Below are 17,108 nucleotides of genomic sequence, written 5' to 3'. Positions count from 1 at the left end.
TCTCTCTCTCTCCTTCCCTCTCTCCCTCTCTCTCTCTCCTTCCCTCTCTCCCTCCCTTCCCCCTCTTCTCTCCCTCTCTCCCTCTCCCTTCCTCCATACCCCTTCTTCTCTCTCTCTCTCTCTCTCTCTCTCTCTCTCTCTCTCTCTCTCTCTCTCTCTCTCTCTCTCTCTCTCTCTCTCTCTCTCTCTCTCTCTCTCTCTCTCTATAGCGTGTATGAGGTACTGAAACTATTAGTTCTTTTCCCTGCCATAACTTTTTTAAAGGCTTAGTAGTGTGCACGTGGTACCTATTACTCATAAGCGCGTATAGGGTACTATTCCCATTATTCGTTACCCTATGATAACATTTTTTAGGCTTAGTAGCGCGTACGCGCTACTTATCAGCCCAGAATGGGAAAAAAGAATACTGTTGGGCTTGTCAACATTTTATGGTCTAACAGCACGTACCCAGTTTATAGACATAGTTTTAGTTGCCCAAGAGCCTCAACGGCCTCAAAAGAAGTTTTTGAGGTCGTTGAAGGCCCCATTGGAACTGTGTCTGCACTTCTATCACTATTGTATACACAAAAGTAAGTGAATTTTTTTTTTTGCATGATTTCAAATGATTGAATTGTTGTTTTTATTAGTTTTTTGTTTTTGCATGGTTTCAAATGATTGAATTGTGATTGTTTGATAGTTTGATTCCAAAAAATAGTGATAAGATGCATATTTATGGTTATTTATTTGTTTTTGAACTTTTCTTTACATATATATGTAATATGATTCTATTTAGGTCAACCGATATCAACCATGGGAAAGAACAAGTGAGGAACGATGGAACAACGAGAGGCTCAAAAGGAAAGACAAAGGCAACTTATGAAGAAATTGTGTGACATAAGAACAATGGGAGAAGAAGGTATGTCATCCTCAACATCTCAATTCGATTTACCAAACGAATATAATGCACCTAATGCAATTCAAGAAGAAACATTTGATAATTTACTGTTTGAACCTAATGCAATTGAAGAAGATACCGCATTGAATAATCAATTAAATGATGAACATATTACACCTTCTCTACTTGATGAATTGAATGTACATAATGCACCGATGTTAACACCTCCTAGAATCATTCGTAGGAAACCAAAGTATCTAATTGACATTGATGAGAATATATTGAAGCCAATGCCCAATAAAATGAATGAACGAACTTGTAGGAGAATGGTTAAAAGAATATGGCAAAGCTATTTTAAAAAACTTATATCAAACCGCAAGATGTCAATTAATTGTTCAAATGATTAAAAATTTGAATTTTAGAGAGACAATGAAAATTCTAGGCCTAAGATCATCTGAAAGTAACAGTGAAAGAAACTATTATCAAAAATCTATTTGATGCATATCAATCTATTGGTTCAAAATCACGTAGTAAAGATTCTAATGCTACTCGACGTGTCATTAATCAACCATAATGAGCAAGAAAAATAAAAAAAGATCGTTTGATAAGAAAAACAAGTAAGTCATTAAACGTTAGTAGAACAACATTAAGTAAAGCATTAAAGAGGCGAGAACAAATAGAGGAACCTAACAATAATTCTCTTTGGGCATTCTCGGGTAGACTACCACGCAAAGACAAGGTTGTTGTAGATGCACTAAAAACATTAATCAAAATTTTTTGGCATGACAACACAAGAGTATCGCCCAACCAAAGAGATGTTGTTAGAAGGCAAATTGGGTCTAAAAATCGTGAGCCACATGCGAAACACTATTTGGATATGACTCAAACTAAATTTTATGAAAGATTCCTTCAAAAGTTTCCTCAAATAAAACTTTCTCAAAGATTTTTTGAAATGGCAAAACCTTTTTATATTAAGATTAATCATGTATGTACCACGTGTTTTTGTAGGATGCATATTGAATTTTCCATGCATTATGATATTTTTCATCATATTTGTTCTACTTTGCACACTAACGATGTTTTGTAGGAATGTAATATGCAATCACCTCCTAAGTTGGCAAGAGAATTTATTTCAAGTGTGCTATCTAATAGACATGATGGTTACATTTATTATAAGATGCCTTGTTTGGAAGGTTCTTGTGCTATATGTGGTGGTTTGCAATGTTTACCAAGATGCATACATTTAGAGAGCACACATGAAATTGGTATGAAACTAGTTTCTTTCAGAAAATACAAGACAATCACATATGGAGTTAAAGATGGAAAAGATTTGAAGAGATGTGAGCTAGTGAAAAATGATATATGTGTAGCTCAATTTATGAAAATGTTTTAAGAGAAACTAGTTTATGAGTACATAATGCATACACATAGAGCTCGATGGTTAGATGAGCAATTCAAGTTATGTAAGGACACATTTCCTCTTGGCACCATTGTCTCTATCGTTGATTTCGTTGAAAAATTATACACTACAACCTCAAAATGAAGTGCAATCCATGTATTATCACTCTACACAAATTTCTATTTTTGTACACATAGCATTCATGCATGTAGATGATAGCATAGAGGAGGATACAAAGGTTGTAAGAGAGTATCACTTCTACATAAGTGATGATCGTACTCATTCATCGGAGTTTGTACAAGGATGCTTTAAATTTTTCTATGATAGTTTAAGGGAAAGGAACATACAATACAACCGACACTTAATATGGTCAGATAATTGCACCACACAATTCAAGAATGCAAGGATGTTTTATTGGTTGGCAAGGATGCATGTGACAACCGGTGTACAACATTTTTGGAATTTCACTGAGGCTGGACATGGTAAGGGAGAGCACAATGGTGCAGGAGCATGTGTGAAAAGAGCCCTAGCCAGGGATGAAATGAAGTACGAAGGTGGCGCTGAGTTGGTAGATGCAGAAATAATTGTAGCGATGGTGTAAGTCTACGATGGGTCCAGGTAATCTAGGTACGTCTTTGGTTCGTAGATATTTTGGTTGATAACTGAATCTAACATTGAAAACTATCTAGATTGTTGTACAGTTGCAAGATCGAGTGACATGCACTCATTTATGAGATCAAATTTAAGTTCACTGGTAATTTATATGAGACAAATGGTATGTTTTTGCTCTTCATGCATGTATTGTTTGTGGGAAGAATGTGAATCAGAAGAGTGGGTTGACAAATGGTCTTGTAGACCGTTGGTTCCCATTGATTCATATCAAATTCCCAAAGCACTACAATTGAGCCAAATGGAGACATCAGTGGATTTTGACCATGTATCCGACCTAGTGGATTCAGGTGATTTTTTGAGTTAATTTTTTTGCAAGTATTCTTTTTGGTTCATTTCATTGTACATCATACTTTATTTTTGGTATTAATTAACACTTTATAAAATGCAGGTCATGTGTATGCAGTTGTTGCAGAAGAGAACAATGAAGATGGAATAGATTACTATTTGTGTCGTTGTGTTGAGCCTAAAAGAAAATTGACAACCACAATCATTGACAGAGAGGGTATTGAGTACCCAATAGGGTCTGTTGTCATGACAGGAACATGGCTTCAGAGATACCCTATCAAGAATTATGATGTTTGGTTGTTCGAGGACTTTGAAACACACAAACATATTCTTCATTTCTCTAACCTAGTTGTTGCAACAATATTCATTTGATGAAGTATCGTGGTAGACCTCATAACAAGATTTTATGGAAAGTTCGTGAATCTGACCATGAAGCAATACTTGACACAATACAGGTTAGAGCTGATCCTGAAGGCTCACTTGATTGATTCTACGGTTCAAAGTACAATGATTTTGAGAATTTTGTATAAATCGTCGACGAATTGTTCTATATTCATTTTTTGTATATATAAATGCCCATGAGCTGATTTTTACATGTTTAGGGGCATAATTTTGTATATTTAAGTGGCAATGAGCTGATTTGTACATATTTACATGCCAAATTTTGTATATTAAAATGACGATGAGCTGAATCGCACATATTGTAATGCCAAATTTTGTATAAAAGCCCATGAGATGATTTGTATATTAAAATGGCGATGAGCAGAATCGCACATATTGTAATGCCAAATTTTTTATAAAAGCCCATGAGATGATTTGTAAGACAATTTTTTGTATAATAAAATAGCCAAGAGCTGATTTGACCATATTTAGAGGCAAATTTTTGAATAATATGTGACTATGTTTTGAGTATAGGTGATGTGTCCCTGGTCAATCATGAGCATTCTTGATTCTTGTATAATCATGGATAATTATTTGAGTCATTATCGGGTCATAGGGGTCATAGATTGAGACTAGATACAATTTGAGCAAAAATTGTCATTGTTGTAAAAAAAATGGTCAAAAAAGTTGTCAAGCAACTTCTACATTGCGTCAGTAGGGTATGACTCTCAAAGTTTTGGTGCTTTGGGATGCATGATAGGGGCACACCTAATGTAAACCTACCCACCCAAACGTGTTCGCGACGTTGGTTTGTGCATACGATAAACCGAATCAATTCTAGCCAATCTTGCAACTTTTCCTTGCAAGCAACTAACAGTTTTTGGAGTAGGCGAAAAAATGCTACTAATTGAAAATGGCTCCGAGTTGTCAAAAACCGAGATAGGCCATTGTAGAGGAGCCTCATGTGACCCCACGGGATCAAACAGATTGACCATATGTGTCCTGGATTGGAAGAAACAATTTGTCAAATTTTGACAATTTTTTGGACTCACTTGAGAGATCGCACCGGTAGGGTATGACTCTCGACGTTCTAGTGCTTTGGGATGCATGACAGGGGAATGTCTAGCATAAACCTACCCACCTATATGCCTTCGTGATGTTGGTTTGTGCATACGATGAACCAAATCCATTCTAGCCAATCTTGCAACTTTTCCTTGCAAGCAACTGACGATTTTTGGAGCAAGCGAAAAAAATGTTACTTATTGAAAATGGCTCCAATTCATTGAAAATCGAGATAGGCCATTGTAGAGGAGCCTCACATGACACCACGGGATCAAAAATATTGACCGTATGTGTCCTAGATTGGAAGAAACAGTCCGTCAAAATTTGACAATTTTTTGGACTCGGGGCACTTGAGAGATCGCACCGGTAGGGTATGACTCTCGATGTTCTGGTGCTTTGGGATGCATGACAGGGGCATGCCTAGCGTAAAACTACCCACCTAGACGCGCTCGCGATGTCCGTTTGTGCATAGGACGAACCGAATCAATTCTAGCCAATCTTGCAACTTTTCCTTGCAAGCAACTGACGGTTTTTGGAGCAAGCAAAAAAATGCTACTAATTGAAAATGGCTCCGAGTCATTAAAAACCGAGATAGGCCATTGTAGAGAAGCCTCATGCAACCCCATGGGATCAAACAGATCAACCGTATGTGTCCTGGATTGGAAGAAACGGTCTATCAAATTTTGATAATTTTTTGGACTCAGGGCACTTGAGAGATCACATCGGTAGGGTATGACTCTCGACATTCTGGTGCTTTGGGATGCATGATAGGGGCATGCCTAGCGTAAACCTGCCCACCCAGACGCGCTCGCGACGTCAGTTTGTGCATACGACGAACCGAATCAATTCTAGCCAATCTTGCAACTTTTCCTTGCAAGCAACTGACGGTTTTTGGAGCAGGCGAAAAAAATGCTACTAATTGAAAATGGCTCCGATTCATCAAAAACCGAGATAGGCTATTGTAGAGGAGCCTCACATGACCCCATGGGATTAAATAGATTGATTTTATGTGTCTTGGATTGGAAGAAACAGTCCGTCAAATTTTGACAATTTTTTGGTCTCAGGGCACTTGAGAGATCGCACCGGTAGGGTATGACTCTCGACATTCTGGTGCTTTGGGATGCATGACAAGGGCATGCCAAGCATAAACCTGCCCACCCGGACATGCTCACGACATCAGTTTATGCACACGATGAACAAAATTTGACCATTGCGAGCGTGAGGGTGCTCTCGCACCAAACACATTGTTGTTTATATTCATATTGTCGATTTTTGTTGTTTATATTTATATTGTTAATTACATATGCAAATATTCATTTAAATCTATAAAAGGGCAGCCACCAAATACAACGAATACACAATAATGAACTAAATACAAGGAGTTTTGTAGGGTTAATTCAACATTTTAGAAATTTTATCAAATCATATTCCACGATTGCAATGTTTTATATCATATATTTTTGTTTTTTATATTCGTATTGTTGATTACATATGCAAATATTCATTTAAATTTATAAAAAGACAACCACAAAATACAACGAATACAAAATAATGAACTCATTACACATTTATTGGATCGAATATCGATATTTATATATATATAAAAAGGCATGTCTGCTAAGTCAATACAACTATTGCAAAAATGTGGCATATGCCATGTCCAAATCAATATACAATAAAAATGTAGAATATATCTACATGTATTGGTCATTCTATAAAAAAAACTAACACTATATGATCTTAAACTTGTGGTGGATCATCAAAATCAAGCCTCTTCGACTCAGTACGCGGCTCTATAGATGGCTCCAAAACCACAATTCAAAAGCCAAGTTAGAATTATTTTGTAGAAAATAGTTCACAATTAACAACATAACTATGCATTTAACTTTAATTCCTTTGCAATTGAAATGTAGATTACCTCATCGGCTGATCTAGGAGCTAATGTCTTCGCTCTCCTCTCCTTGTCACTCTTAGGAGTTTTCTTGTAGACATACTTAAATGGATCCACATTATGGTCGTAACGGGAAGGAGTCTATTGTAGATTAAATGTACAATTAATACAATGTACTAACATAAATATATAAATAACACTTAAAAGCTAAAATATAGAGAACAATGACGTACCTGTGCCTGAGATGCTTCTCCAATGGACTGAGGATGGCTCACCATCGATGTAGAAACTGTCACTATTACCTATACAAAAAATGTACAAAGATTAAATACAATTAATATAATGATAAGTATTGAAGGTTAAAAACAATTAATTTTACATATCAAACAAAAGTGTACCGGATCCTGAGATGCTTCTCCAGTGTAAGGAGGAGGGTTTGCCATTGACGAAATAGGTATGGATATTTCCTGTATGAAAAAATTATAAGATTATAATATATCACAAGTTCACATGTACACGTGCATATAATCATGAAATCAAGAAAATAAAGTAGAGATACATACCTTCGCCCTCTCTTGACGGGCGAATCAAGTGCATTCAACATATCCACAAAGCTCAATGGCCACTGTACATGTAAAATAGACAAAAAAACACTAATCAATCTACAAACCCCAACTAATACTTGATTTCAACATTTTCAAACAATTGTACAACTAAAAATGTGTTCAATTACCTTCTTCACACGTTTTGGCATCTTCGAGGAATTCTTTTTCTTAGGACAAGCCCTAGACGCGGAGGGGGTACCCTAAAAACACAAAATTAACATGAGATATTAGTACAGATAATAAATCAAACATAATTTTAAAAATCTAAAATGAAATGACTTGCATATTCCATCAAAACAATACATAAAAAGAGTTGTACAAAATATGATACCGTATAGCCTTGTAGGCCAAAATCGATCGCTGAAAGCGTGATGTCATCAATCTGGGACATTTCGTCCCCTGTCAACACCTACAAACCAGAAATTGGACCAAGCATTAAAGATAGTTAGTATATCTTGTATTTTTTTGAATTCAAAGTGTACTATTCTATTTTAACATGTTACAAAATTTATATCTCAGGCATTGAAGTTGCAGCTATAGTAACTGGGGGAGGTGTATGGGATACCGTTGTTGCATCTTGAAATGCATATTATTTGTCTCAATTTAAATCGATGTATAAATGAAAATTCATTTATGTAATTACAAATTTAAAATGACTGATAAATAAAATGTTATGAATTCAAATCAACACACTTGTGTCTGTGGCTCATGGGAAAACACCATGTCCATCAACTCATCTGTCAGCGCGACATCCTCAACCGTGTGAGCCTGACATCTACAACTACAAATCATGCACAGATGATATGAGTATCCATCTGCACCGACTGCATCATCTATCCCCAAGTATATCCCCGAGCAACTGACACACATATGCTCGATGGGCTCTTTGTCACCCTCTAACGGCTTATCATCCAATACAATAGGGTGTGCTAATGACGTCCCATGCTGGATGATGGCACCAGTCAATGTTGTGGCTGCCTAAAGAGTTTGTAGTTCCATCAACTCTTTTAGCTCTAATGGGACAACCTGATGCACCTTGGGTTTGGGTGCTAGGGGGCAGCGACTCTCCGCGGCTAATTGCCTATGGGCTCAAGGTCTATCTTGGGCAGAGCCACCACCTCTACCATGAAACTCTCTCATGTCAAAATAGTTTGGTCGCACATTGAGCACAAACTCACAATATATTTTTCTCAAAAAATATAATGGCACCTCATAATTATTACAAGGTGTATCATCAAAGACCATCCACCACCTCTGCCAAAAAAGATTCTTCATCTACGCATTGGTACACCAATGTATGGGAAACCTCTTTGCATTAAGAGGTAATGACTGACTAGTTTTGGGATCAACAAAAAGGGCACATATTTGTTGTTTAGAAATATTTTTGTTTTTTACTCCATCGTATGATAGCCCATTGGCATAGAATTGACTATACCTATCCCTAAAGCTTCCCCATTTGGTAATTTCTATGGAAACAGCTATGGCACCACTAACTAATGTTTCTAGGATAGTGGCGAGGGATTGATGATGATCAAGTTTAGAATTTTTCAATTTTACAATCAGTCTATTGATTTTAGACGTATTTTGTCCTAACTGATTAATTAATTCTTCCTGTGTTTCGGTTGTGCGATCAAAAGGAGGAATTGGGGGTTGTTCTTGTGTGTTTTCAGGAGGTGCATTTGGTTGTTCTTGTGGGTTTTTAGGAGGTGCATTTGGTTGTTCTTGTTTTGGATTAGAAGAATCTGGTTTTTGAAACAAAAAATGAAAAAACCTAATCAAAATTAATGAAATTTAATTCAATATGTAAAACAAATTGCATAAACCGGAAAGAAGACAAAAATAAACAAAAACTAACCTTGATCCATAGCCTGGAGGACAAATCTAGCACCCCGTTTGCGGTTTAGGTGAGAAAATGGGGAAAAAACAAAGTTAAAAACGCGATTTACAAGTAAATGAGACCCAGTTTTTTTTTTTTTAACTTTTTTTACCAGGCACCACGTATGCGGTTTTATTTGGATTATTAGCGCGTACGCGCTCATTTTCCTAGGCGTAGTGCATATGCGCTCATTTTCCTAAAATTGGTGCATACACGCTACCTTTTCTAGGCTCGGGAAGAACAAACCTAAGCGCGTACGCGAGAATTTCAAATTTTAAAACCACGTACGCGCTACTTGTTTTTCCAAGTTTTTTTTGGGTGGTGTCCACTTTTCTGACCACCATCTTTGTGCATAAACCCTTAAATAAGTCATAAGTCTTCTAAAGTCTTCATTAATTAAATAAATTTAAAATCATTTATTTATTCCTCCAAAGACAAAGTCAATTTCTCCAAAATCCACATCACCCTTCCATGTCACCTGCCATCTCATCCTAATGTGGCTAAGAAAATTAAATATTTTAATTTTTAATTATCTAATTGTCCTCAACACCTTTCCCTAGTCAAAAGGAGGTGGAGACTTATGTGTCACCTTATCTCCTATTCATTCTCCACCTTCCCTATTCTCAAGATCTTGGTCTCTACACCTCATCATGGTCAAAGGTGACTCATGAGACACGTGTCTTATGAGACCTATCTTCTCTCTCACATTCCAACAACTTGCAATATTTCTTCCTCCTCTTTCTCATGGTCATGGAGAGAATCATGACATGTGGCTTCTCCTTCCACCTTTTCCTTCATCCTATCAATGTAGGTGGAACATCCTCCCCCTTTCTCTCTCACAACTCAATCTCAACCCTTCATTGTTAGATGACCAATTTTCATCCATTGATCTTTGCTACCTAGGATCAGAACCATGGATTTTTAATAAAAGGAGACCTCACATCCTCATTTTGGCTAATTGGCAAGTTTTTTTAGTGTGCTTTTTATGATTTCAAGAGATAATAAGTGTACCTTTAGCTTAGTTATCATTAGCATTAGCTTAGTTTCCATATTATCATTGTAATTTTATCATAGTCGTAGCTTTCATAATCATTTAGCTTCATATCACATATCATTTTCATATCAAATCCATTATCATCATCTTAGCTCTTGCATTGTAGGAATACTACACTTCACATTCCAATTACCACATAGCTCATTCTCATTGAAGTCATCTTGAATCAGTTGTGCAAAAATATAAGAGAAAATATTGACAACAAGATCTCAAGAGATAGATCAAAATGGGACATCAAAGAGGAATCAAGTTATAATCTTTCTTCTTTTTTTTTAATTCTCTTTAAATAGTTTCATTAGTGTACTTGTGAAAGGTAGAACTTCTAGTTTATTGTGGTATAATAGTAGGTTCTACATTATGTTACATTTCAAAGATCACAAATATAAATCATCACTACTCTATGTTTGTCAGAACTGGTAGGCACATGAATTGCACATATGTAGCTTTATGTATGACTAGATCTCTCATGCTCACACGATAAAAAGTAAGCGCGGGGGAATTTTTAGAGGACTACCTTCTTTATAAGGGAGGAGTGGCTTGAATATGGAAAAATATTTGTTAGAGTAGTTGTAGTGAGTGGTAGGTTACTCTCTCCAAGATCGAGTGTTTGATGTAGGATGGGTATTTTAGGACATTAAATGGTAATTATAGATGGGTGTTTTCTCTCGCTAATCTCTATAGAGGTGCGATGGTGATAATGTCATTGTTCATACTTGTGCTAGAGAGTTCTTGAGAAATATTCTCTAGGAATTTATTGATTCAAATATTATATACCTCAAATAGTGCCTCAAGTTATAGTTATAGTTCAACTATAAGTGTTGGTAAGATAGAGCCATATAGAAGAACAAGTAAGATAGACAAAGATAAATTCACTAAAAGTCAATGTCACACTTATAGATGACCTATAATAGATTCCAATGGCCATAATAAAAAGATGAACACATCCCTATATGTAACAATATGTATATATAAGATAGAGTAGGAGATAAAAGTAAAATAAGTAGATGGCATAAGCCCACAATAATGGGTTACAAACTTGTGACATCTTGATTTTTGATCGAAATCATATATTTTTTAGAAAATATAATGATTTAAGCCTAGAGAGGTCCCATTGAAGGAATTAATTGAAGAGAGTTAGATCAAACCTCCTTGGATAGAACCCCTCTAGTCTTAATCCATACCTACAATGGAGTCTCCTTTGTGCCTATTAAAATGCTGACAAGAAAACACTTTTACTTTATTTTTTGGGAGGTCAAATGAATTCACTTAGAAGTTATGTTTTGTAAGTATGTATCCTTTACTATAAGCTTTTCAAAAATTATAATTTTTAATATTTTTAATCTCATTAGTATAATTATTTTTTTATTTCTTGTGAATGTAGGTTTTTCATCAAACATCAAGGTCTTTGTTTCACATATGTGGAAAAATAGGAAAATTGAAAAAAATAATTGTAAAAAATATCTTTTCCCTATGTATGTGACACTTATAACTGACCTATAATAGAAGGGTAAAAGTACGGACCTGTGTCGCACCTAGAGCTAATCTGTGTGATCCGACATGTAGAGTTTATTATTTTTTTAGTTTTTTAATACCTAATAATATATTAATTTTTAAAAAAATTAATGCTTAATAATATATTAGTTTTAAAATATTTTAATGGTTAAAATATTTTAATGCTTAATTATTTATAAATGGTGTATACATATACAATTAGATGTTATTTAAAATGTTATCCTATGACCCCTTAGCACATACTAGGACCTCTTAAGACACTTAGGAGAACTTAGTACATCCTAGGATCTTTTAAAAAATCATACACCCCCTTAGTACATCCTAGGAGCTATTAAGACATGAACAACCCCTTAATACATCCTAAAACATCTTTTAACCCCTTTCAACATCCTAGCATGTATAACATAAGACCCCATACAACACCATAAGACCCCTTATGTATGTAACAACCCCTTATGACACCTAATGACCCCTACTGACCCCATATGACCCCATAGGATCATCTAGTGTCATAAGGGGTCATATGGTGTCCTAAGCGGTCATATATGTGTGGCCCCTTAGGACCCCATATGACCCCTTTTAACGTCCTAGTAGGTACAACATAACTTTTAGGACACCATATATAAGGGGTCGTATGGGGTCCTAAGGGGTCACACATGTGTTATGACTCCTTTTAAAGTACTAGTAGGTACAACATACCTCTTAGGACACCAAATGACCTCATGGAGTCATATAATGTCGCACCAGGTCATATGGGGTCACACATGTGTGACCCCTTAGGATCCCATATGACCCTTTTAAAGTCCTAGTAGGTACAACATACCCCTTAGGACACCATATGACCATAGTGTCCTAAGGGGTCATATGGGGTCCTAAGGGGCCACACATGTGTTCTAACACATATGTGACCCCTTAGGACCCTGTATAACCCCTTAGAGCATCATAGGGTTATATGGTGTCCTAAAGGGTCATATGGGGCCCTAAGGGGCCACACATGTGTTATAACACATGTGTGACCCCTTAGGACCCAATATGACCCCTTTTAAAGTCCTAGTAGGTACAACATACCCCTTAGGACACCATATGTCTCCATAGGGTCATATAGTGTCCTAAGGGGTCATATGGGGTACTAAGGGGTCACACATGTGTGACCCATTAGGACCCCATATGACCTCTTTTAAAGTCCTAGTAGGTACAACATGCCTCTTAGGAGACCATATGACCCCATAGGTTCATATAGTGTCCTAAGGGGTCATATGTGGTCCTAAGTAGTCACATGTGTTCTAACACATGCGTGACCCCTTAGCACCACATATGACCCCTTATAGCATCCTAGTGTGTATAATGTACCCCTTAGGACCCAATTTGACCCCTTAGGACCCAATAGTGTCCTAAGGGGTCATATGTCGTCCTAATATATGACCCCTTATAGCATCCTAGTGTGTATAATTTACCCCTTAGGACCCAATTTGACCCCGTAGGACCCAATAGTGTCCTAAGGGGTCATATGTGGCTCTAAGGGGTCACACATGTGTGATCCCTCAGGAGCACATATGACCCCTTATAGCATCCTAGTGTGTATAATGTACCCCTTAGGACCCAATTTGACCCCATAGGACCCAATAGTATGCATAATGTACACACTACAGCAGGACATGATTGACCAAATGGAGTCATCTGGTGCTAAGTCGAGGTCTAAAACCTATTTGCTGCCCAAGGATCAATTGGAGGACAAGTGCAAAGGGGTTGGAGATATCTAGACAACCATAAGGGAACATGAATTGTTTCTATATCACTACCTAAGGTGGAACAAGGAGATGCCATTGTCGAACCCTTAGATGACAAATTTGGGCAGACTGGTAGTCCCAAATGTTTTTCTGAATCTCAGATTATTGGAGTTTCTTACCAAGAAGTACAACAAAGAAAAAAGATACATTCAATTGCCCAATGGGGATCCATTCATCCAGATATCTGTCGAGTCTATTCAGGAGGTTTTTGGTATGTCTTATGAGCCTTACATGCCCCTATCCTTTACAGACCTGGAAGAAGAGTATACCCAAATGGACACCGCTCACACAGCGTGGAAGTTAGCAATTCATAAGAAGGAGAAAGGATGACTCACAGAGAAGGATGGTCCTCCTTTCGAAATTACTTGAAGAAGTACTTGATGTCACAAAGATAGGCGCATTGGTGTTGGCTACAGATATTCAAATGCATGAGCCTAGGCCATTTGATTATGCGACTTACTCTGCAGAGAAGCTGCATGAAGGGTTTTTGAGTTTGCAAACGAAACCTAACCCTACTTTTAAATTTTACTAATTGCTAATGCATATGGTTTTGTTTCATGGGTAGATGAAAGGTTTGTGGCTAGGGGAATTAAGGGTGACTCCTAGGAACAAAGATGGACAAGACCAACCAGTTCAATTATGGGTATCCCTATGGGACTCGAGGTTTGACAAATCACATTATGTGTTGTTTGAAGAATATTTTGTTAAGCCTTTGTACAGATTGTTTGGAGTAGAATGTGATGGGTCTATCTCACCTGAGATTAAGAGATTCCTGAGACCCCATTCTTTTGGAGACACCAGGGTCACCCACAATTGGGGTGACTGGTTTGTATGTCATAATTTCACCTTTTTCAGGGTTTATGGTTTTGAGGGTGTTCCAGCATTTGGGTGGTACACACAAGCGGGTATTAATGCCTAGTACTTTGCATTTTGGAGACTTCACCATTGTATCTACCAAGGCTTATCAGATGATAGAAAATAAGTTGGTAGAAGAGTACAATTTGCATGGACACTAGGCTCGGAAAAATTATGATCCAAAGGGGTATATCCACCACTGCAGGAAGAGCTAGAATCTGGGAGATTATTTGCATATACCCATGGAAGTTGAGGATTTATTTAGAAATAAGGAAAGAGATGAGGTTGCTGCACTCTTAGAGGAATTTAACCAAAAAATAGAAGAGTGGAAGCAAAGGCTTTAGGAACTAAGAGAAGAAGGAGATTCTGAGAGTGGGTCTGATGAGAATGCGGCTGTATCAACCCTCCATGTACCTGAATTAGAAGAAGTGGCAGAAAGCCAACAAAAAATCATGGTGAGAATAAATGCCAACGCAGATGTAAGACTTGAAGAGCATGCAACTTTTGTTGCAGATGAGTTTCTGTACAGTCTAAAGAGTTCAAGTCAATTTTGTACCATTACAAAGGGAAAAAATTGAGGGAGAACATCCCAAATGTTACTCTAGAAAATGAAGTAGAGATGTTTAAAAAATTAAAAGAAGACATTGATGCAGAAGTGGCCACAATGACACCACAGAGAGGGAGACAACTTCTTAGTGAGGTAGGCATCATTTTGTTCTCGGGATGGGACTTAAGTGCCTCTTTTATCTTTGACATCTTGTTGCATTCTGACAGAAAGGATGTAAAATTGGGCATACAAGGTGTTGATGATATCTTTATTGGATCAAGGTATGATCCAAATGAAGAGGAAATGTTGCTTTGGGCCCTATACTCTCCAAATAAAATACCCAAGATCATAGATGTAGATAAGGCATTTGGGCACATGATGAAGCTAAAAGTGGGAGAGGTTAATCCAATTGTCACCACAGATTTGGGGATTGACATTGCAAAACTTAATAAGGCCAAAATGCAGTGGGTGGTAAAGGAGGGTCAAAAATATAAAAATTTATATGAAGACCTGTTAAGAAGTCATGGCCATGAAGTACCATAGATAACTGATACTGGTGTTCAATGGAATAAGAAATATGAAGTCCAGATGAAGGAAAACAACAAGTTATTTAGAGGCATATCAGGAGTGTCAGGGTAGATATTGATTGTGTTTTGTTGACAAACAGGTTTAAACATTTATTCGAAGTCCTCAAAGAATTCTGGATAAACTGTCAAAAGACCTAGGATAATATGGCTTCTCATGAAAGAACTTTGAACAGGCTGAAGGCATTGTTGAAAGAGAAAAGTGTCAATGATAAAATGTTTGAGAAGATCTAGAGAAGGTTGAACAAGCATAAGGCATTTGGTGTAGACATTAAGCAGGAATTTATCAATTGCAAAGATATTGTTAAGTATGGTGTACCAGATATTATGGATTATATAGAGCAGTTAAAGGGCAAAGGGATTTGGATTGCAGAATGCCAGAATGTACCTAGCACATCCCTTAATGTTGCCTGGGCAAATGTTTTGGATATGAAGGAGATGGGTGAGCAAATGGATAGATTGGTTACCATAGAGATCGCAGTCAAGGATACTGTATTCAACACTAGCACTCACAAGGACAACAAGTATTTGGAGCATATACAAAAGTGTAATACAGTATTGGATGACCATAACTAATTTTTATTATATTTTGTGCCTAGTAGTTAAGCAGTTAGGTGTTAGGTTTTAGTTAAGTTTAGTTTAACAAGATAAAAGGGTGTGTCCTTTCATTCGAATCCTTTAGCTCACATATATGTAGTGAGTCATTTTTGTATCATGAAAAGAGGATAGATAATTTCTGTCACTGGCTGGGCTGCAAGTGTTATGTTTTAGAAAGGTCTAATAGGAGTGAGGAGTTTATTATGTGCAAACTAAATGTATTGGAGTTTTTTTAAGTATAGTTTTTGTGTAAATTCTTATTCCAGAAGTTAATATACAAGATTTCATGTTTTTATCTTCAGATCATTATGTGTAATTTTGTGTTTGATGGAATCATTTGTCCTCTTGATAAATCTTTTAGATTTGTTGTGATGTGCCATCACATGATGTTGTATTGAATGTAAAATTGGGTTTTTATTGTTCACGCAACACATAATGAAACTTTCAGAGTGATGGTCTTATAACTGTCTCTTGAGTTGATAGCGATCCTTGTCCACAAAGTTAAGCATTAACTGGCAGATAAAGGCATTGGTATGTTATTAATCTTTGCTGAATAAGTTTGTATGCATTAGGTCCTTATCAAAGAAACAAATCTTCTAATTTATATATGTACTACTCTTTTTCATAATTGCTTAAAGTCCTAACAATAATCTTTTGCATAATACAGCTATACTCACACTCATTTTATCAATTTTAAAGGCAATCAATAAAAAGCACTTTTGTTAGCATAGTTACAGGAAAACCTTTTTCCATCCCTGCAATTGCTAATTCTCACAGTTTAAATTCACTCAAAACAAACCTCTTTTGTGCTTGAGAGCGTAACGTACACCCACCTAGATTTAGTGGAGCCTAAAGTATAGAGGGATTTGGTCTTTGACCATCCCTATTCGTTGGCCAAGGCTGATTGGATCAACTAAGGATTAGGCAAGTCTTTGGTTTTCCAATCTATGGTTTTGGGCACCAACAGATTGGCGACTCTGCTAGGGAGTTGTCATAGAAAGTATTCAGAGTCTTTGGTGGTTTGTTTCAGACTCTACTGGAGGAAAGAGCCTAGAAGATTAATAAAAGATATTGTTCCTCTTAGGAGTGATGAATCAATGATGAACAGCTAGTACCAAACCGGTACT

The sequence above is a fragment of the Cryptomeria japonica genome, chromosome 10 (assembly GCF_030272615.1).
Source record: "Cryptomeria japonica chromosome 10, Sugi_1.0, whole genome shotgun sequence".
NCBI lineage: Eukaryota > Viridiplantae > Streptophyta > Pinopsida > Cupressales > Cupressaceae > Cryptomeria > Cryptomeria japonica.
This window is presented reverse-complemented; position numbering follows the sequence as displayed.